The sequence below is a fragment of the Oncorhynchus masou genome, chromosome 3 (assembly GCF_036934945.1).
Source record: "Oncorhynchus masou masou isolate Uvic2021 chromosome 3, UVic_Omas_1.1, whole genome shotgun sequence".
Taxonomy (NCBI): domain Eukaryota; kingdom Metazoa; phylum Chordata; class Actinopteri; order Salmoniformes; family Salmonidae; genus Oncorhynchus; species Oncorhynchus masou.
Genome location: NC_088214.1, coordinates 14,995,909 through 15,020,062, shown reverse-complemented (window position 1 = coordinate 15,020,062; position 24,154 = coordinate 14,995,909). Strand labels below are relative to the sequence as shown.

Below are 24,154 nucleotides of genomic sequence, written 5' to 3'. Positions count from 1 at the left end.
TATGTGGTGTTTGTTAATCACATTCTGCTCCCTGCCTGGTATCCCCTTTCCCAGTCAGTGTATGTGGTGTTTGTTAATCACATTCTGCTCCCTACCCGTTATCCCCTTTCCCAGTCAGTGTATGTGGTGTTTGTTAATCACATTCTGCTCCCTGCCTGGTATCCCCTTTCCCAGTCAGTGTATGTGGTGTTTGTTAATCACATTCTGCTCCCGACCCGTTATCCCCTTTCCCAGTCAGTGTATGTGGTGTTTGTTAATCACATTCTGCTCCCTGCCTGGTATCCCCTTTCCCAGTCAGTGTATGTGGTGTTTGTTAATCACATTCTGAGAGAACAGGTATCCCCTTTCCCAGTCAGTGTATGTGGTGTTTGTTAATCACATTCTGCTCCCTACCCGTTATCCCCTTTCCCAGTCAGTGTATGTGGTGTTTGTTAATCACATTCTGCTCCCGACCTGGTATCCCCTTTCCCAGTCAGTGTATGTGGTGTTTGTTAATCACATTCTGCTCCCTGCCTGGTATCCCCTTTCCCAGTCAGTGTATGTGGTGTTTGTTAATCACATTCTGCTCCCTACCCGTTATCCCCTTTCCCAGTCAGTGTATGTGGTGTTTGTTAATCACATTCTGCTCCCTGCCTGTTATCCCCTTTCCCAGTCAGTGTATGTGGTGTTTGTTAATCACATTCTGCTCCCTGCCTGGTATCCCCTTTCCCAGACAGTGTATGTGGTGTTTGTTAATCACATTCTGCTCCCTACCCGTTATCCCCTTTCCCAGTCAGTGTATGTGGTGTTTGTTAATCACATTCTGCTCCCTACCCGTTATCCCCTTTCCCAGTCAGTGTATGTGGTGTTTGTTAATCACATTCTGCTCCAGACCTGTTATCCCCTTTCCCAGTCAGTGTATGTGGTGTTTGTTAATCACATTCTGCTCCCTGCCTGGTATCCCCTTTCCCAGTCAGTGTATGTGGTGTTTGTTAATCACATTCTGCTCCCGACCTGGTATCCCCTTTCCCAGTCAGTGTATGTGGTGTTTGTTAATCACATTCTGCTCCCTACCTGTTATCCCCTTTCCCAGTCAGTGTATGTGGTGTTTGTTAATCACATTCTGCTCCCTGCCTGGTATCCCCTTTCCCAGTCAGTGTATGTGGTGTTTGTTAATCACATTCTGCTCCCGACCTGGTATCCCCTTTCCCAGTCAGTGTATGTGGTGTTTGTTAATCACATTCTGCTCCCTGCCCGTTATCCCCTTTCCCAGTCAGTGTATGTGGTGTTTGTTAATCACATTCTGCTCCCGACCTGGTATCCCCTTTCCCAGTCAGTGTATGTGGTGTTTGTTAATCACATTCTGCTCCCTGCCTGTTATCCCCTTTCCCAGACAGTGTATGTGGTGTTTGTTAATCACATTCTGCTCCCTGCCTGTTATCCCCTTTCCCAGTCAGTGTATGTGGTGTTTGTTAATCACATTCTGCTCCCTACCTGTTATCCCCTTTCCCAGTCAGTGTATGTGGTGTTTGTTAATCACATTCTGCTCCCGACCTGTTATCCCCTTTCCCAGTCAGTGTATGTGGTGTTTGTTAATCACATTCTGCTCCCTGCCTGTTATCCCCTTTCCCAGTCAGTGTATGTGGTGTTTGTTAATCACATTCTGCTCCCTGCCTGGTATCCCCTTTCCCAGTCAGTGTATGTGGTGTTTGTTAATCACATTCTGCTCCCTGCCTGTTATCCCCTTTCCCAGTCAGTGTATGTGGTGTTTGTTAATCACATTCTGCTCCCTACCTGGTATCCCCTTTCCCAGTCAGTGTATGTGGTGTTTGTTAATCACATTCTGCTCCCTGCCTGGTATCCCCTTTCCCAGTCAGTGTATGTGGTGTTTGTTAATCACATTCTGCTCCCGACCTGGTATCCCCTTTCCCAGTCAGTGTATGTGGTGTTTGTTAATCACATTCTGCTCCCTGCCTGGTATCCCCTTTCCCAGTCAGTGTATGTGGTGTTTGTTAATCACATTCTGCTCCCTGGTATCCCCTTTCCCAGTCAGTGTATGTGGTGTTTGGTATTCTGCTCCCTGCCTGTTATCCCCTTTCCCAGTCAGTGTATGTGGTGTTTGTTAATCACATTCTGCTCCCTACCCGTTATCCCCTTTCCCAGTCAGTGTATGTGGTGTTTGTTAATCACATTCTGCTCCCTACCTGTTATCCCCTTTCCCAGTCAGTGTATGTGGTGTTTGTTAATCACATTCTGCTCCCTGCCTGGTATCCCCTTTCCCAGTCAGTGTATGTGGTGTTTGTTAATCACATTCTGCTCCCTGCCTGGTATCCCCTTTCCCAGTCAGTGTATGTGGTGTTTGTTAATCACATTCTGCTCCCTACCTGGTATCCCCTTTCCCAGACAGTGTATGTGGTGTTTGTTCTGTGTGTAACCCGTCCATTCAAATATGGCTGCTGACATGCAGAGCATTCATTCGTAGAAAACACTTCACCCCCCCAACACACACCCACACAGGTCAGAGACAGGGCTCGACAATGAGTCTACTCTAGTTTCACACTCAACCCCGTCCCTCATTCACTCATCAACTACAACCTCACCACACACACACCTAGAACAAGGAGGCAGTGACATCACCAGTCTGGAATGACCATGGTGACATGACAAACCCATAGATAGATTAAACATTGTATCTGTCCCATCGTGGTGTCTGTGAGAGCACGGGCAGCGCCATTGAGATCGTCTCCATTTTGAAGTAGTACATTCTTCTTCTACTACTTCTATGAGTTGGCAAACAAACAAATGAGGCATACTGCCACCTGGAGTTATGGAATGTTTCCTCACTAGTTTAATTAATTGGCTGGTCCCTCCTGATGACCTGGATGGAATTATGTGATCCTTCCTTAACCCATAGGAGGTCCCACCCAGTTGACTGGTGAAAGTCCTCCATTGCGCTGCCCATGCTGCTAATCCATGAATGACTGTGATGACATAATCAACAGGGGACAGACCAGGTGACATCACTATCAGGGACAAAAACAGTGACCAAATCAGCAATAACCACCAGAATCCGATGTTTTGATTATTATATTAGATGTTATTTTATTTACTGTTCCGACAGACTATACCCTCTCAACCCACTGACATCATGATGAGGTAAAACAAGTTAAATATACAGTACCCACATTTACAAAAACTACATGAAGAAAACTGAGAAAGATGACTGATTTTAATTGAATAACAATACGCTACAGGAGTTGTGCTTTAATGTAAAAATAAACAAGAACTTGAGGAGAGTTTTCAGAACACTGGCGTAACAAAGCTAGAGGTTTTGTTTCTCTATAATGATTTATGTAAAGATCTTGGTATTTGTAACATAAAGTGTTTTACATCTGCTCGAAGTAAGGGACATGATCATCTAAATGAGACGTAACATCTTGTAACTTTTTTCAATCGACATTTAGAGTAACCTTACATGTAACAGAGAAATCAAGTCTTATCTCTAAATCATCTCTCTTCTGTGATGTCACAGAGGGCAAAGTGTTCTGTATGATTTCAGAGGGCTGATGGTTCTGTGTGATGTCATAGAGGACTAAGAGTTCAGTAAGATGTCTTAGTGGGCTAAAAATTCCATGTGATGTCATAGACATTGACTGTTCCATATTATGTCACAGAGGCCCAATGAAGCCATTTGATGTCATAGCAATGAAGGTTACTTGATCTTACAGAGGCTGAGGGTTCTGTATGATGTCATAGAGAGTAACAACTGCATGGTGGGCAACCTCAGGTCCTGCGGGGCTCTAGCCTATAGGAGAGTGTTGTCAGGGTCCGTTGTTTGTCAATCACACACAGCTTGCTGACATAACCCCTCACCTCAGCATGGTTCTTATTGGGCTGACACACCTCAGGGTCTGAGAGAGAGAGAAAGTGCGAGGGAGAGAGACACACACAGAGCCAGTTATTATTATTTTGGCTCTGTAAGCCACTACAATGGATTTGAAGGGAAACAGACTCTCAGCTTTAATTTGAGGGTATTTACATCCAAATGGGGTGAACATTGTAGGAATTACAGCACTTTTTATATGTGGTCCCCCCTTTTTAAAGTAATTAGACAATTGGCTGCTCAAAAAGGTCTAGAGTTGAAGTGTGGCATTTGCATTGGGAATCTGTTGCTGTTAACCCTCAATATGAAGTCCAAAGAGCTGTCACTACCAGTGAAGCAAGCCATTATCAGGCTGACAAATCAAACCTATCAGAGAGATAGCAAAAACATTAGGTGTGGCCAAATCAACTATTTGGGACATTCTTAAAGAGAAAGAACTCCCTGGTGAGCTCAGGGACACCAAAAGGCCTGGAAGACCACAGAAAACAACTGCGGTGAAACAACAGAAGAATTCTTTCCCTGGTGAAGAAAAACCCCTTCACAACAGTTGGCCAGATGAAGAACACCCTCTAGGAGGTAGGCGTATCCTGTGTCAAAGTCAATAATCAAGAGAAAATAGTAAATACAGAGGGTTTATCACAAGATGTAAATCATTGGTAAGCCTGAAAAACAGGAAGACCAGATTAGAGTTTGCCAGACATCTAAAAATGTCTATTCTGTTCTGGAACAACATCCTGTGGAAAGATCAGTGGTGGAAAAAGTACCCAACTGTCATACTAGAGTAAAAAGTAAAGACACCTTAATAGAAAATCAGAGTAAAATTCTACTTGAGTATAAGTCTAAAAGGTTCTTGGTTTAAAATATACTTAAGTATCAAAAGTAAAAAATAATAAAAATTATTATGAAGCAAACCAGAGGGCACCATTTTGTTTCTTATTTATGGATAGCCCAGGACATTTTCAAACAAAGCATGTGTTTAGTGAGACCACCAGATCAGAGGCAGTAGGGATGACCAGAGATGTTCTCTTGATAAGTGCATGCATTTGACTATTTTCCTGTCCTGCTAAACATTCAAAATATAAGGAGTACTTTTTGCTGTCATGGAAAATGTATGGAATAAAGAGTACATTATTTTCTTAAGGAATGTAGTGAAATATAAATAGTAAAGTACAGTTACCCCAAAAAACTACTTACGTAAATTATTTTAAAATATTTTTACTTAAGTACTAGTTTAAGGTATTTTTACTTAAGTACTGGGACAGATGAGACAAAGATCAACTTGTACCAGAATGATGAGAAGAGTATGGAGAAGGGAAGGAACTGCTCATGATTCCAAGCATACCACCTCTTCTGTGAAGCATGGTGGAGGTGGTGTTATGATGTGGGCTTGTGTGGCTGCCAATGGAACTGGTTCCCTTGTATTTATTGATGATGTGACTGCTGACAAGCAGCAGGATGAATTCTGAAGTGTTTAGGGTTATATTATCTGCTCAGATTCAGCCAAATGCTTCAAAACTCCTTGGACGGTGCTTCATAGTGCAGAGGGACAATGACCAGAAGCGTACTGCAAAAGAAACCCAATACTTTTTAATGGAATGAAGTGGAATGTTCTGCAATGGACAAGTCAATCACCTGACCTGAATCTAATTGAGCATGCATTTCACTTGCTGAAGACAAAACGCCCCAAGAACAAACAGGAACTGAAGACCGCTGCAGTAAAGACCTGGCAGAGCATCACCAGGGAAGAAACCCAGCATCTTGTGATGTCTATGGGTTCCAGACTACAGGCAGTCATTGACTGCAAAGGATTTGCGCTATCAAAATAAAGTCGCACACTCCATGTATAAACATCAATTCATCAATGTTCCTAATTCCTAATTCAATGTTCCTAATTCCTAAATTCCTAATGGGAATTGATGGGAAATGATGTAAATATATCACTAGCCACTTTAAACAATGCTACCTTATATAATGTTACTTACCCTACATTATTTATCTCATATGCATACGTATATACTGTACTCTATATCATCGACTGCATCCTTATGTAATACATGTATCACTAGCCACTTTAACTATGCCACTTTGTTTACATACTCATCTCATATGTATATACTGTACTCGATACCATCTACTGTATCTTGCCTATGCTGCTCTGTACCATCACTCATTCATATATCCTTATGTACATATTCTTTATCCCCTTACACTGTGTATAAGACAGTAGTTTAGGAATTGTTAGTTAGATTACTTGTTGATTATTACTGCATTGTCGGAACTAGAAGCACAAGCATTTCGCTACACTCGCATTAACATCTGCTAACCATGTGTATGTGACAAATAAAATTTGATTTGAACTCCCAGCAATTTAATGGCTATTTACCAACGCTTGGGCATCACTGTGTCTTCCTCAGGGTAATGTCATGAATACTTGAACCAGGTTATGTAGACAAACAGTGCAATTAGTGTAATCAACGACAATAGTGAAAATGTGTCACAATGATTAAGTAAATTTTCATTAGTGACACTGTTAAAGTAGGATATGGCATATTAAATATTACCCAATTAACATATAGAAACATAATGGAATATTGTACATCATATTAGCACCAACTTACATTACTGTTTCATTCAATTTCACACCTTTCCCAAATGGGAACTACAAATGTGTCTCATGCGCACAGTGAAATAGCACTATAAAAACATCTTTCTTCAGACACCCACATACAGGTCCAAAGATCCCTGTTAGGGGATCATCTCATGCAAGACCAAGGGAGTAATCTACCTCATCACCTGTTCATGTGGAAAAGCCTATGTAGGACAAACGAAAAGACAACGCATAGCTGAACACAGCGGCTCAATCAGATATAAGAACACTGACTATCCAGTAGCAGCTCACTTTGTTGAAGCCAACCATCCCATCTGAATTAACTTAATCATTATGACACACCCCTCACTACTGTCATTGGTTACACTGATTGATTGTACTGTGTTGTCTACATACCCCGAGGAAGACACAGTGATGCCCAAGCGTTGGTAAATGCCCATTCAATTGCTGGGAGTTTATACATGGAGTGACATTACCCTGAGGAAGACACAGTGATGCCCAAGCGTTGGTAAATACCCATTAAATTGCTGGGAGTTTATACATGGAGTGACATTACCCTGAGGAAGACACAGTGATGCCCAAGCGTTGGTAAATACCCATTCAATTGCTGGGAGTTTATACATGGAGCGCCACTTTATTCTGATAGTTTATTCGCCGCTAGTCAGCACCTCAACACAAACTATTTCTTTCTGGGTGTTGCGCCAGCTCATGTTTTTTAATCTGCAAATGATTTGCAACTAAGTATTAAAACTCACAATTTAACTTATGATTATGTTAGTTTGTCCAACTACTTTTGAGCCCCTAAAAATGGGGGGGGGGGCCACATATAAAAAGTGCTGTAATTCCTACACCCTTCACCCAACTTGGACGAAAATACCCTCAAATTAAAGCTGAAAGATTGTTTCCTTTCAAATCCATTGTAGTGGCTTACAGAGCCAAAATGATAACTTTGTCAATGTCCAAAAATGTATGGACCTGACTGTATGCAGTGTTAATGCCTATTGTTATGGGTTCAGCTGAAAGGACCACTGGACTTCATCTGAGACTTACTGAATGGCTGACTCCTGCAGTGTCTCACCGCCCGGATGGTGTTTGCGATCACCCGCTGGAAAACCCAACAACAAGCAGTGTCACATACCATACAGAAGTTGTATTAATGTTCTATGAAGGTTGTGGATACGACAACATACATATAGGTGACATGAACAGTTTATGAGCATCTTATGAACACCTGTGTATACTCACCATCTTCTCAAAGTTGACCATGTTGTCTATGAATGTCTTGTTGCCCTCGTGACTAAAAGTCATGTCTGGGAACAGAATCAAAAAAGCAGTTTAAAACAGAGGACACGCTATAAACTACCTCATCTTAGTTTGAAAACAGCCACCCTAGTCATAGACTGTTCTCTCTGCTACCGCATGGCAAGCAGTACCGGAGCACCAGGTCTAGGTCCAAGAGGCTTCTAAACAGCTTCTACCCCCCAGCCATAAGACTCCTGAACATCTAATGGCTATTCAGACTATTTGCATTGCCCCCCCCCCCACTGCTACTCTCGGTTGTTATCGTCTATACATAGTCACTTTAATAACTCTACCTACATGTACATATTACCTCAACTAACCAGTGCCCCCACACATTGACTGTACTAGTACCTCCCTTGTGTATAGTCTCGCTACTGTTATTTTACTGTTGCTCTTTAATTATTTGTTACTTTTTATTTCTTATCCATATATTTTTTTCAACAGCATTGTTGGTTAGGGGCCCCATAAGTAAGCATTTCACTAAGGTTGTGATCTGTTGTATTCAGCATTTCACTAAGGTTGTGATCTGTTGTATTCAGCATTTCACTAAGGTTGTGACCTGTTGTATTCAGCATTTCACTAAGGTTGTGACCTGTTGTATTCAGCATTTCACTAAGGTTGTGACCTGTTGTATTCAGCATTTCACTAAGGTTGTGACCTGTTGTATTCAGCATTTCACTAAGGTTGTGACCTGTTGTATTCAGCATTTCACTAAGGTTGTGACCTGTTGTATTCAGCATTTCACTAAGGTCTACTACACCTGTTGTATTCAGCATTTCACTGTAAGGTTGTGACCTGTTGTATTCAGCATTTCACTAAGGTATTCAGCATTTGTGACCTGTTGTATTCAGCATTTCACTAAGGTTGTGACCTGTTGTATTCAGCATTTCACTAAGGTTGTGACCTGTTGTATTCAGCATTTCACTAAGGTTGTGACCTGTTGTATTCAGCATTTCACTAAGGTTGTGACCTGTTGTATTCAGCATTTCACTAAGGTTGTGACCTGTTGTATTAAGCATTTCACTAAGGTTGTGACCTGTTGTATTCAGCATTTCACTAAAGGTTGTGACCTGTTGTATTCAGCATTTCACTAAGGTTGTGACCTGTTGTATTCAGCATTTCACTAACCTGTTGGTTGTGACCTGTTGTATTCAGCATTTCACTAAGGTTGTGACCTGTTGTATTCAGCATTTCACTGTAAGGTTGTGATCTGTTGTATTCAGCATTTCACTAAGGTTGTGATCTGTTGTATTTAGCATTTCACTGTAAGGTTTTCTGTTGTATTCAGCATTTCACTAAGGTTGTGACCTGTTGTATTCAGCATTTCATTTCACTAAGGTTGTGACCTGTTGTATTCAGCATTTCACTGTAAGGTTGTGACCTGTTGTATTCAGCATTTCACTGTAAGGTTGTTACCTGTTGTATTCAGCATTTCATGTTGACTAATACAATTTGATTTGAAAGCGTTTCCTGTTGCATACCTACTGAATGCGACCGAGCTTGGGCTTACCTTTGAGGAGGAGGGGCATGAAGGGGATGATTGGCGGCTCTATTGTGGTGACGGTCAGCCGGTATGCCCGGTGGTTCCTGGACGGGTCCTTGGAATAAACACACATCACTGTTCAAAAAGGTCAACAACCGTATTGTTAGTTTAGGGCTCTTTGAAGAGCAACTCACCATCATGCTCTCAAACTCAGCATAGAACTTCTTGAACTTGCTAGGGAGTTTCTGCCAACAGAAAGAGAGGTTCAGGGGCTTCCGTTTTTTTATGGATTAATAGAAAAACTGCAGTTTAGTTTAACAGTATAGTAGTTGTCACCTCCCAGGTTTGGGTGAGTCGGCTGAATGCAGGGTTGCTCATACCCATGATGATGGCAAAGAACGAGTTCAGGTTTTTAAACTCCCGACAGCTGGAGAAAGCAACACCACCAATACAATGAGATTGTGAAGAAGCATTTCAGAGCCATCAATAATCTATATGTATGAGTATCTACAGAACAAGTGGGTGTTTTATTGTTTGTGTGCACAAGACTCACTGAGCAGCGATTTTGATGAACTTCTTGAGCAGCTGAACCCGTTTGCTAAGCTGACCACACAGACACACCTCCGTCACCACCCACAGCTGCACCTGGTTGAACCTGACCACGACATCACACATTACGGTCCTAACATACTGTAACATGCTCCATCAACCTGAACAACGTCATAGAAGTTATTTAGAAATGATTCATGTTTGATTATAATCAGACCTGCGTAGAAACAGGTGCAGGTTGGCAGTGGTTCTCCTGAAGCTCTGACGACCAAACGTGTGGTACAACAACTCATGCTACAACAGGGAAGACAAAGAAAACCTACAGGTGTAGGATCTTAATTTGATCACTCTGTCAGAGAATTTCCCTGTGCAGTAGGACATTCAAATTGTTGTGTATTCAAGGTTTAAAAAAGGCTTCTAAAGTTAGCAATTTCCACTGATTTATCAAAAATAAAAAAACGTATCAACCCCTACAAAAATATCCATTAATTATCACACACATAATAATGAACATTTCCTGTTGCTGCAGGATTATTTTCCTGCTGTGAGAAACTGGTCAAATTAAGACAGAACATAATGTATCTACTATAGGATTCAGGTGTAGTGAGAGAAATAGACAGCGTGTTTATCTCATATTAGCCAGAGTGTGTGTGTGTGTGTGTGTGTGTGTGTGTACCTCGTGAACACAGCTGAAGAGTTCCCAGTCGTACAGGGTCATCTGATAGGCCAGGTCTTTAGAACTCATCACTGGACATGGACCCAGCTGAGGGCCCCTCCTGGTCTGGGAGAGGGGTCTAACAAACACACACTCACAACGGGTTAATGTCTACACATCTCTATGATTACGGTTACATGAACACAATCTAACTAGCCACAATAGCTGTATTACTATAATAGACTGTTTAAAACGATGTCCCTAATAATCCTGTTACCATGGACACATCTGACAACATGCAGAAAATCACCAATCAAAATAATTGTTCTACCACAGTGCTATTTTTGCCTATTTGATTCTAAGTTTGGAAATATAGTTTGCATAGGAAAACCATTAAGATGCATACAAGCTCAGTTGACCCGCTCACAATCAGGGGGGCTTGTGCTACCGGTGCTGGCACATGCGCAGACACACTCGTTTACATGTCCTAATCATTTAAAAAGATTAGTCAGAAAACCTGCCATTTTAATCGGCATATGATTTGTGAACTTTAAATGTTATTAATCATTAGTTGTAATAAGAGGCCTGAGGGGTGTCATAGCCGAGGGGCTACACCAGAACTTAATGGTTATGCTTGGAATGTAGTGAGTGTAGGGAAAGAGATCACGTGGCAGGCATTGATAAGTGGAGAGATCCATGGATTAGTGATGAAGGGGGTGGAGGTCAGGTCACGCTAAGGGAGACAAACATGTATGGCCCATAACACTTAGTTTCCAGCAATAAAGATACAATGTTTGTTCAGAAGTGTAGGAGGAGATTCAGCATAGGAGAAAGGGTTCAATATCAGTGCTTGTGTGAATTTCTTTGTCCAATGCATCTGTATTGACCCTCTGTGAAGAATAAACTTGGTTTAACCTTTAATAGTGTCCTTACAGTTTTTACTCTGAATAATAGTGTTGAAGTCGGACGTTTACATACACTTAGGTGGAGTCATTAAAACTTGTTTTTTCAACCACTCCACAACTATAGTTTTGGCAAGTCGGTTAGGACATCTACTTTGTGCATGACACAAGTAATTTTTCCAACAATTGTTTAAAGACAGATTATTTCACTGTATCACAAATCCAGTGGGTCAAAAGTTTACCTGTGCCTTTAAACAGCTTGGACAATTCCAGAAAATTATGTTGTGGCTTTAGAAGCTTCTGATATGCTAATGACATCATTTGAGTCAATTGGAGGTGTACTTGTGGATGCATTTCAATGACTACCTTCCAACTCAGTGCCTCTTTGCTTGACATCATGAGAAAATCAAAAGTAATCAGCCAAGCCATCAAAATAATTTGTTGACCTCCACAGGTCTGGTTCATCCTTGGGAACAATTTCCAAACACCTGAAGGTACCATGTTCATCTGTACAAACAATAGAACGCAAGTATAAACACCATGGGACCATGCAACCATCATACCGCTCAGAAAGGAGACACGTTCTGTTTCCTATAAATGAACGTACGTTGGTGCGAAAAGTGCAAATCAATCCCAGAACAACAGCAAAGGACCTTGTGAAGATGCTGGAGGAAACACCTACAAAAGTATCTATATCCACAGTATAACGAGTCCTATATCGACATAACCTGAAAGGCCACTCAGCAAGGAAGAAGCCACTGCTCCAAAACCGCCATAATAAAGCACGACTAAGGTTTGCAACTGCACATTGGGACAAAATTCGTACTTTTGGGGAATTGTCCTCTCGTCTGATGAAACAAAAATAGAACTGTTTGGCCATAATGACCATCGTTATGTTTGGAGGAAAAAGGGGGGGGGGGGCTTGCAAGCCGAAGAACACCATCCCAACCGTGAAGCACGGGGGTGGCAGCATCATGTTGTGGGGGTGCTTTGCTGCAGGAGGGACTGGTGCACTTCACAAAATAGATGGCATCTTGAGGGAGGAAAAATGATGTGTATATATCAAAGCAAAATCTCAAGACATCAGTCAGGAAGTTAAAGCTTGGTCACAAATGGGTCTTCCAAATGGACATTGACCCCAAGCATACTTCCAAAGTTTTGGCAAAATGGCTTAAGAACAACAAAGTCAAGGTATTGGACTGGCCATCACAAAGCCCTGACCTCAAATCTATAGATAATGTGTGTGCAGAACTGAAAATGCATGTGCGAGCAAGGAGGCCTACAAACCTGACTCTGTTACACCAGCTCTGTCAGGAGGAATGGGCCACAATTTGCCCAACTTATTGTGGGAAGCTTGTGGAAGGCTACCCAAAACATTTGACCCAAGTTAAACCATTTAAAAAGCAATGCTACCATATACTAATTGAGTGTATGTAAACTTCTGACCCACTGGGAATGTGATGAAAGAAATAAAAGCTGAAATAAATCACTCTACTATTATTCTGACATTTCACATTTTTAAATAAAGTGGAGATACTAACTGACCTAAAACAGGGAATTTTATTTCTAGGATTAAATGGCAGACCTTACAAGAATTGTGTTTAAAAACTGAAATAAGTTTAAATGGAATTATTAGTGAGAATACTGACACATCATTGGGCTTCAGCATCTGCATCTGCTTCTCTGTGACAGGAGAACACACACAGAGGAAAATAAAATGACAGCAATAAATACTATGTAAATGAAGTGAGATGTGATTGGCTCCTCACCGCCTGCGGAGCTGAGGTGGACCAATAGCAGGTCGTCGTTTGAGGCAAGTTTGTTGGCCACAGCGCTGGTCACCTCACTCCCTGTGGCCGCTACGGCAACCCGGATGGTGGTGTAGGTGTGGTCACTGCAGTACACCTTCAACAGGACTACATACACACACACACGTTTTTAAAAGGCTTGTGATTAAAGAAAAAGTGTAGGAAAATTTTAAAAATAATGTCACAAACTGACTGTCGTCACAGTTCCTGATGGGTTGTGTCTTCACTAGTTTCTCATCTCCGTTGCTGAACTGTGTAAGGACCTTCTGCTGACAGACAGAGAGACCACACCACATCAGAGATGATCAACACACACACACAACATCAGAGATGATCAACAACACACACACACACAACATCAGAGATGATCAACAACACACACACACAACATCAGAGATGATCAGAGAATCAACACACACACCATTGACAGACACATTCACCATGCCACACTCACCTTTTTCACTTTGGCCTCTTCTGAACTGAAGAATAGAAACAAGAGAACAATTGTATGTTAATTGTCTTTATAATGGTTTGAGGATCAGGATTATGGGGTTAAGGTCGCCGTGGAGGTTAGAGGTCAGTTTTACATACTGTAGTTTGACAACCTTCTCCAAGTCAGGTACAAAGTCTTTCAGAGCTCTGAGGATCCGTGAGTCATTGGACACACTCCCCATACAGAGAGATACACACAGACAACTCCTCAGGTGTGTGTGTGTGTGTGTGTGTGTGTGTGTGTGTACCTCCAGGAATATGAGTGCTGCTGGCTCCTCCTGTAAGTGATGTGTGTGTACTGCAGCCCAGCGCAGGGCCAGATTGAGGACTCGTCTCTTACAGGTCACAGCGTACTCCAACCTCTCCTGCTCCGAGCCCGGGGGAGCCACCGCATGGTAGGTACACACGGGGTTAAAGATATAACACACAACTATAACAGAACTGTCACCTATGTGTAACATACTGAACTTCAAGAAGAGAAGCTGAAGGGAGAGAAAGAAGGACAGGGAGAAACCAAGAGGGCAGAGTGGGAAAGAGAAAAAGGATATTGTGCCATGAGTATCTGGCAGAACTGGCTGTTAGGCATGAAGACATAGTGCATGAGGACAAAGTCATCTACCGTAGGATCTGAGAGGGAGAAATTAGTGGAAGAAAGAGAATAATATTAGAAAAGACATTCATACATATCTACCGACCCATCATCCGATCCTATACAGTAGCAGGGCCCGGTTGTATAAAACATGTTAGGTGTATGAAACATGTATGGCAGAAAGAGTCTCTGGTTACCATGGAGAAGACCTGATTCACAGAATGGATGTCTTATCAAAGAGATCACATTTATTTGGAGATCTCAAAATAGAAGTTCTACATTCAAGACTGGAGAAATAAATTGATTCAGAATATAATATATAAAACACTTTTCTTTGAGTTACTTTTTTCTCACCTCGTTTCTATTACTTTCTAGTACTTCAAGCTAGCTTACAGAGCAGGTAGCTTAGAGTAGGTAGCTTACAGAGCAGGTAGCTTGCTAGCCAGCTGGCTTTGTAGACATTGATTGTGCGCCTTTCATTGTTTAGCTAAGTAGCTAGCTGCTTGCTGTTTTCCTTTTGAAACCAGGGGAGAGGAAAGCAACATTCAGCCACAAATTATGTTTTCATTGACATCCATACTGAATGAAGCAGTTAAGGGACCTCATAGGCACCTATAACTTTTTCACTTAATTTAAGGGGGAAATTAGCCCCAAAATGTTTTGTGCAACTGACTTAAAGTTAAGGAAACTAGAGGAAAAGATCAGGGGAAAGTTGACTTAGGATGTCTTATGAAACCAGGCCCTCAACCCAATTATTCACAATGTATCTCTACCAGGTTGTGTGTGTGTGTGCACCTGGGTCAGAGTGGTGTGTATCCATCCTCATAGTCTCCAGGAAGTGGTCAAGGATCTTCTCAGGGGTTCCAGACAACACAGTGTACCTGATATTTCCCAGACTGGAGGCTCTGGGACTCTTCTCCAAGACCAGAACAGCCTGCTCATGTTCCTTCAAACGCACTGTATTTGCCTCCACGTCCTAAAGTCAAGTAAATACCAGGACATAACATTAAAGTAAGGTAAGGTAAAGTAAATTTGATTAAAGTAAGTTACAGTATGGTAAACAAGTATTGCACATGTGTAGTAACAGAACAGTATACAACTCTACCCTGAGTATCCTGTTGAAGTCTTCTTTTGTCCACTCGGAGGAAGTGACAGTTGTCTTCTCTGAGGACGATGGAGGCAGCTGCGAGGAGATCCGGGATGGGGAGTTTCAAGAGGTTAAAGTAAGTTACACAGTATTGCACATGTAGTAACAACTCTTCTGAGTATCCTGTTTCTTCTTTGTCCACTCGGAGGAAGTGACAGTTGTCTTCTTGAAAATCTGAATGATTTCTCCTCCGTCACCAACGCCAGCTTCCCAAAGTCATCCCCCTCGTGCAGGGTACACACCACACCCTGAAGAGGAACACACAGGCGTCAAAACACACGGATTAGACAGCTGGAGAAGTGCTAGCATGAATGAAGATTGTGACTAATCACGTGTGAGTGTGTTGTGTATATTCTGAGAACCTTGAGCTAGTCATTCACTGTGATGAGCGAAGCCAGAGTTTCCCAAACTGTAGCACTAGTTCCCCTAGGGAATACAAGCCAGCTGTTGTATGCAGATGCATTCTTTTGGTCATAATAATTTTAGTTAGCGTCATCTTGTGCTACTTTCAAATCCACTGTAGGCCCATATACACCTCATGTATAAACACGTCATACCTTGCCGTAGATGCCCACATTGACAGAGCCCTTCTGGATGATGTACCAGGATGTTCCCTCTTCTCCCTGGTTAAACACTGGAACGAGAGAGAGCACACCTTAATGTGTGTTCCTAAAACACACACACTGTACAGCATGGTGAGATAGGGACTTACACACGGTTCCTGCTCTGGCGTGAGACTCGAAGATGAGAACACTCGCCAGCTCCCTCTTCACCTGTAAGCAAGATGGTAACAGCAAAACACCTGAAAAACCTCTGAACAGTTCATCAATGTCTGTAAGCACACAAGCCAGCTAGACTAGCGGTCCCTAATTCCATTCAGTCATGGGCTGATTGTTACTTGAGCGGATGGTTGGAGGGCCAGAACATAGTTATAAATTGTACACTGAAAATTGACCGTAAGAATCCCCAAAATATGTAGTATTTGACTAAAACTGAATAATTTCAAACTGTGATTACAATGGGCGGAAGGGTAGCCTAGTGGTTAGAGCGTTGGACTAGTAACCGGAAGGTTGCAAGTTCAAACCCCCGAGCTGACAAGGTCTGTCGTTCTGCCCCTGAACAGGCAGTTAACCCACCGTTCCTAGGCCGTCATTGAAAATCAGAATTTGTTCATAACTGACTTGCCTAGTTAAATAGTGGTAAAATAAAAAATAAACATTGGGATATGATCACATACAGGTATGCTTCTCTATTTATGCATGGGAATAGATTTCCTCAATTAAAATCACTGAGCTCATTTCCTGGTGATTCTACAGTTTTTTCTGTCTAAGATCTATATAAACTCAGCAACAACAAAAAAAGTCCCTTTTTCATGACCCTGTCTTTCAAAGATAATTCATAAAAATCCAAATAACACAGGTCTTCATTGTAAAGGGTTTAATCACTGTTTCCCATGCTTGTTCAATGACCCAAATGTAGATATTCCATTTATTTTTTAGATCAGCCGTTTCCAGCTACAATAGTCAGTCATTTACAACATTAACAATGTCCACACTGTATTTTTCTGATCAATTTGATGTTCTTTTTAAAACAAAAAAAGTGTTTTTTTTCTTTCATTTATTAAAAAAAAGGACATTTCTAAGTGACCCCAAACTTTTTGTCAAAGTCAAAACGGTACTGTGTGTGTGTGTGTGTGTGTGACAAATTTCCTTTATATAAAAATCCCCATAACATGAACATTAAATGAAAAAACCGGGTATTCAGGCACCATCAGTAGCCTGTGTGAAAAAAACAATAATAGCAATTTTCTATCATCCACTCAACTGAAATATTTTAAAATATAATTGTGTATATATAACTTTTAAACTTGGAGGAAATATATGAGTGCCTTTGGAAAGTATTCAGACCCGTTTACTTTTTCCAAATGTTACTTAAAAATATCCCATAATAACAAAGCAAAAAGTGTGGAGGTGTTCAGCAGTAAGTCGACTTCTGTGTGATGTTTTGTTCAGGTTCATCAAAGAAAAAAGTTGTTCACACAGGTATGTGCTGCCAAACATAGACAACGTTTGAGCAGCCTGGATGCGCAGCTGGGGCATTGTGTCGGGGAGGAAACGGGCGAACTCCGCAGCACCCACTGCCGCCCCCTCCGTAAATGGCCGGGCTGATTTAGCGATCTCTTCTGCCAAAATTTTTTGAATTCTTGTTTTTGTTTTTGCACATTTATTAAAAACAATAGAACAACAGAAATACCTTATTCAGACCCTTTGCTGAAATGAGACTCATTGTGGGAAAAATTGAGCTGCAGGGCATCCTGTTCTAATAATAAATTTCCATGGATCATCCTTTAGATGTTTCTAAAACTTGATTCCAACTGTGGTAAATGTAATTGATTGGACATGATTGGGAAAGACACACACCTGTCTATATAAAATGTCCCACAGGTAACAGTGCATGTCAAAGCAAAAACCAAGCCATGAGGTCGAAGGAATTTTCCGTAGAGCTCCAAGACAGGATTGTGTCGACGTACAGGTCTGGGGAAGGCTACAAAAACATTTCTGCAGCATTGAAGGTCCCAAAGAACACAGTGGCTTCCATCATTCTTAAAATGGAAGAAGTTTGGAACCACCAAGACTCTTCCTAGAGCTGGCCGCCAGGCCAAACTGAGCAATCGGAGGAGAAGGGCCTTGGTCAGGGAGGTGACCCAATGGTCACTGACAGAGCTCTACAGTTCCTCTGTGGTGATGGGAGAACGTTCCAGAAGGACAACCATCTCTGCAGCACTCCATCAATCAGGCCTTTATGGTAGAGTGGCCAACGGAAGCCCCTCAGTAAAAGGCACATGACAGCCCATTTGGAGTTTGCCAAAAGGCACCTAAAGGACCCTCAGACCATGAGAAACAAGATTATTTGGTCTGATGAAACCAAGATTGAACTCTTTGGCCCGAATACCAAACGTCACATCTGTTGGCAACCTGGCACCATCCCTACGGTGAAGCATGGTGGTGGCAGCATCATGCTGTGGGAATGTTTTTCAGCGGCAAGGACTGGGAAACTAGTCAAGATTGAGGCAAAGATGAATAGAGCCAAGTAAAGAGAGATCCTTGATGAAAACCTGCTCCAAAGCACTCAGGACCTCAGACTGGGTCGAAGGTTCACCTTCCAACAGGACAATGACCCTCAGTACACAGCCAAGACAACGCAGGTGTGGCTTCGAGACAAGTCTCTGAATGTCGTTGAGTGGACCAGCCAGAGTGCGGACTTGAACCCGATCTAACATCCCTGGAGAGACCTGAAAATAGCTGTGAAGCAACGCTCCCCATCCAACATGGAAGAGATTGAGAAGATCTGGAGAGAATAGTGGGAAAAACTCCCCAAATATAGGTCTGCCAAGCTTGTAGTGTCATACCCAAGAAGACTCAAGGCTGTAATCGCTGCCAAAGGTGCTTCAACAAAGTACTGAGTAAAGTGTCTGAATACTTACGTAAATGTGAAATCTGTTTTTTTATTTTTAACATTATCAGCAAAAATCTCAAACCTGTTTTTGCTTTGTCATTATGGGGTATTGTGTTTAGAATGTTGAGGGGAAAAATAAATGTTATAATTAGGCTGTAACCTAAGAAAATTTAGAAAAAAAAATCAAGGGTTCTGAATACTTTCACGAAGGCACTGTATATATACACACCGTACCAGTCAAAAGATTGGACACCTACACATTCAAGGCTTTTCCTTTATTTTTACTATCTTAAACAAATCAAAATATATTCTTCAAAGTAACCAGCCTTTGCCTTGTTGACAGCTTTACACTCTCTTGGCATTCTCTCAACCAGCTTCACCTGGAATGCTTTTCTAAAAGTCTTGAAGGAGTTCCCACATATCCTGAGCACTTGTTGGCTGTTTTTCCTTCACTCTGCAGTCCAACTCATCCCAAACCATCTGATGCAGCATTCCATCACTCTCCTTCTTGGTCAAATAGCACTTACACAGCCTGGAGGTGTGTTGGGTCATTGTCCTGTTGAAAAACGAATAATAGTCCCACTAAGTGCAAACCAGATGTGATGGCGTATCACTGCAGAATGCTGTGGTAGCCATGCTGGTTGAGTGTGCCTTGAATTCTAAATAAATCACAGACAGTGTCACCAGCAAAGCACCATCACACCTCCTCCTCCTTGCTTCACGGTGGGAACCACACATGCAGAGATCATCCGTTCATCTACTCTGCGTCTCACAAAGACATGGTGGTTAGAACCAAAAATCTCAAATTTCGACTCATCAGACCCAATAACAGATTTCCACAGGTCTAATATCCATTGCCCATGTTTTTTGGCCCAAGCAACTCTCTTCTTATTATTGTCCTTAAGTAGTGGTTTCTTTACAACAATTCGACCATGAAGGCCTGATTAACGTAGTCTCCTCTGAAGAGTTGATGTTGAGATGTGTCTGTTACTTGAACTCTGAAGCATTTATTTGGGCTGCAATTTGACACAACTGATTGGCTCAAACGCATTAAGAAGGAAAAAAATTCCACAAAACAACTTTTAACAAAGCACACCTGCTAATTGAAATGCATTCCAGGTGCCAAAAGTGTGTGAAGCTGTCATCAAGGCAAAGGGTGGCTACTTTGAAGAATCTCATATTTTGATTTGTTTAACACTTTTTTGGTTACTATATGATTCCATGTTTTATTTCATAGTTTGTCTTCGCTACAATGTAGAAAATTGTCTACAAATGTTTTTTTTAAACTTGAATGAGTAGGTGTCCAAACTTTTGATTGGTACTATATGTGTTGGAGGTGGGATAAGACTCGCAGTGTTGGAGAGGTGGGATAAGACTCACAGTGTTGGAGAGGTGGGATAAGGCCTTGATGTGAAGCAGCTCATCATAGATGATCTCTAGATCATCACCTGTCCTCTGACCAGGACTAGAGATGGAGACAGAGAGAGAGTTCTGTTGATGATTCCTAACTGGTATACAATATATAAGAATGAACTAGGCACGTGTGCATGTGTGTATCTATGCATGTACTGACGGTTTACGGAGGATCATGCACAGCAGGGCATCAGGTCCCATCTGGGCGAGGAAGAGGATTGTCTCAGGCAGCTCTTCCTCACTCTCCCTCTTCTCCTCCTCGCTAGGTAATGGGGTGTGCTCCTCCTCATCGTCAAGGAAACAATAGAACAGGTACTTGTCCTGGAAACCCAGCTCCTGGTCCACTAGGGGACACACACACTGGATCAGTAATCAGTGAACTCACATAGTGAGATAGCTGGACACAAGGGTTTCACAGCATTTTTTTAGCCAGTCGTGTCAGTCCAGTCATTACTTTTATTGGATTTTCCTTGATTCCTCTCTCCTCCTCCTCCTCAAAATCCATTGGATGAAAAGGTCACAGGGAACGGACTTCTAACCTTCTCATCCAATGGGTTTTGAAAAAGAGGCGAGGAGAGAGGAATCAAGGAAATGCAATTGAATTTCTCCTTAAATGTGATGAAATTGATGGAGAACATTTGAAGCGTTGTGTCCAATAGAGGGCAGTGTAGTCTCACCATGGTTCAGGACTCCCTCCTCCAGCAGAACCTGCCACATCCCCACAGCGTGAGAGCGAGTATGTACACAGGTACTCTGCTGCACCAGCCAGTCTACCAGCTCTGTACCTACACAACACTGCCTGCATCACACAAACACACACAGTGAGACAGTTTGCATGGACCATAAAGTAACACAAAACATACATATGTATGTGCACACCACACAAACACGTGCAAACGTAAAAAACACACACCTGTAAGTCTTGAGGTGGTACTTCCGGTCTCTGATCATGTGAGGAGCTCTGGAGAGGATGGCGTTCCGCATCACCTTCCCTCCTCGCTGCAGCTTCTCTGATGGAACCTACAAACATAACACAGGAACACAATATAACACTTATTTTATCTCTAGCATAGCTAGATAGTCACAATCACAGTGAGCATCTCAGCCTCCAGGTGTTAATAATTTAAACTTTGAGCTGAGAAATCCACAAAGAATAATGAGCCAGGGAACTTTTCATTTCATGTCTCCGCCAACATCAGCCCTACAGCCTCCTCATATTTACTATACACTCGCTAAGCTGTGAATCACAAACACGCAACCTGTCCTCACACTCCCAGTTGTCATAGCAACCACACAACTGCTGTCAGGGATCATGAATGAAAGGTGAGAAGAAAAAACAATCACACCCACCGACCCACACACAGAGATCCTGCTGCTGTCTTAGAACTACAAAAGAGGGCATCATAATTGGGCAGATGGGGCCTTTCTTGCTTGTGCATGAATTCTCTCTCATTAGCACAACTACAGAGGAAACTACAACTACATTGCACAGTTCAGGCTAGATATTATTTAACTCAGTAGAAACTTTGCAATGTGTGCATTGAGCTCACAGAAAAAAATAGAATGAAAAGCAATTCAAATTATTGAACCAATGTCAATCAGTTACTTGTTTAAAAAAACAAAAAATGACTGACATTTCAGTTAGTTGCTCAGCACTAGTGTGAATACACCCCCCCCCCCCCTTAAACATTTATTAATAGTATCCTATTGTAGAATACACACACATCTCAGGTCACAGTCTCACTGTACACAGCCTCATTTAAAAAGACAGTACTTTGAGGTTAGTTGAGTGATCAGTGATATTAACTTTAATAAATAACATTGAAAGGGGCCAGCTTACATTGTTGAGGATCTTGTTCATTAAGTTGAGAGGATCTGAACCTAGACTGTCTTTGTCTGTCAGCCCTTAGGGAGGTGGGAGACAAAGTTATGACCATCGTAATGTGTAAAATGCCATGTTAATAATTCAATATTATTCATTCAACTGGATTGTAGTTGTACTCACTGTCATTGTTGGATCCAGTTTCCATGGCGCCATAGGGAGGGGCCAGAAGTCCAGCCATACACTGACGGTACTTCTACAACAACACACAGCCTTAGTCATCATAATCAATAAACACACACACCATTAGTCTGAACAAGCCTCTATTGCCTTACCCCCTCATCACCTCACACCAACATTACAACTCTGGACATTACATCCCTATATGACCCTGAGGAGCTCCATTACCGCTGCCTCCACACACACAAACGCACGCTTGCACACACACCCACCCACAGCCTACATCCTTCCTTCAAAACAAAGCCCTTTGTCACTCAGGGATCATTTACATATGGAACATTTCACATTACATAACACACACACACACACACAGGGTCAATGAGTATAGCAAGGACAACTGAGTGCAGCGGTGTGTGTTTTAGTGCCACTCACTCTTATGTTCATATCTATAGTTCAAGACAAATATTGCAGATTGCTTGACTTCTTTAGCCATGCTTGAATGCACACAGAGATGAATTTACAACAGAGTTCTCCAGGATTATGTCCCTACTCTAAAATCTGTGTGGTCTAAAGTAATGACCAGGCAAGCCATGCCTTTAGGAGCCAAAACACGCACAGGAAAAGAAGCCCTTTAACATTCAGGAAGCTGCTGACGCGCGCACACACACACGAACAATAGACTGATTCTTTGAGCAAATCGAAGTCATCACATCCGATGTCAGGCAACAGAGCATTGGCAGTTTACCGGGAGTTTGTACTTTCTATCAATTCATGAATGAGTAAAAAGTCACTTAAGAACCAAACCCACCCTGGCACATCACATCTCTCTCTCTCTCACACACACACACACACACACTTGACTAAACTCACCCAGGGTCTTCTCTACACTCTACGTCTGAGAAGGACCACTAAGAGGAGCTCTCTGCTCCTGTAATCCACACACACAACCAGGAAGCCAGCAGCATCCTCAGTACTACCCCAGAGGTCTCCTCTCTCTCTGTTGCACTTTTAAAGTGAAGTTATGTCTAAATTCACGAGATAAAAAGTGATAATGCTGCGGGTGGTGAGGAGGATTAACGAGTGAAACAGAAAACCATGAACCTACAACGCCTTTGTGAACGACTAGCAAATAGACAAACACAGCAGGTAAATGCCCTATGAATAGCCTAACCTGGGAATGGTCTTCAATTTGTACCTCGACCGAATGTGAATATGTCATTGACATTTGATACACAATAACAAAGCCGCCTTCGCACTCAGGCTTCCACACAGAGATTGCCGGTTAAGATTACGATTTGTCATGTTGATGCTGATTAATGAATGGAATCCAAATTCGTTGTTTTCAGCGGTTTAGGATGCCGTGACCAAAAGGCGGGAATGTTTATTACCCACCTTTTATCCAGACAGCCGACCCATTCAGCCAAAGGAGACGAGTTGGGTGATGTTTCTATAGAGACCATCTTTCCAGATAATGTGTGATTGGGAAACCGGGAGATGCTGAAGGCGGCTTCAGCGTGGTGGTTATCGGTGCAGCCGTCGTTCATCAGCTGAACTCGCGACTCCGCCCCTGGGCTGATCCTGGGCTGAGGCTTAACGTTATGAGGCTACTCTACCCCCTCAGGACATTAACAACCAACGAGTGAAATTGATTTGCTAAATAATAGGCTATAATTTAAAAAATGATACAATTCTTCGAGTTGATAATAAAAAGATTTAGAGAATATATTTTCAGAAACGTGTAATGTGTTGATGATAGTGATACTGACGAGATTAATGAAATTGTCTTCACCTATTCAGTCCTTTCATACCATAACTGAAAAGAGATGAAGAGAGGAGGAAAAAGAGAAAGGAAAATCAATCAACCTTTAGATCATTCTCTATTAGCT

General features: G+C 42.1%; 1 pseudogene; it reads right to left on the bottom strand.

Annotated features, from left to right (window-relative positions):
* Positions 1 to 3,061: 3,061 nt before the first annotated feature.
* Positions 3,062 to 23,801, bottom strand: LOC135506762 (rap guanine nucleotide exchange factor 4-like; annotated as a pseudogene).
* Between the last annotated feature and the right edge of the window lie 353 nt (positions 23,802 to 24,154).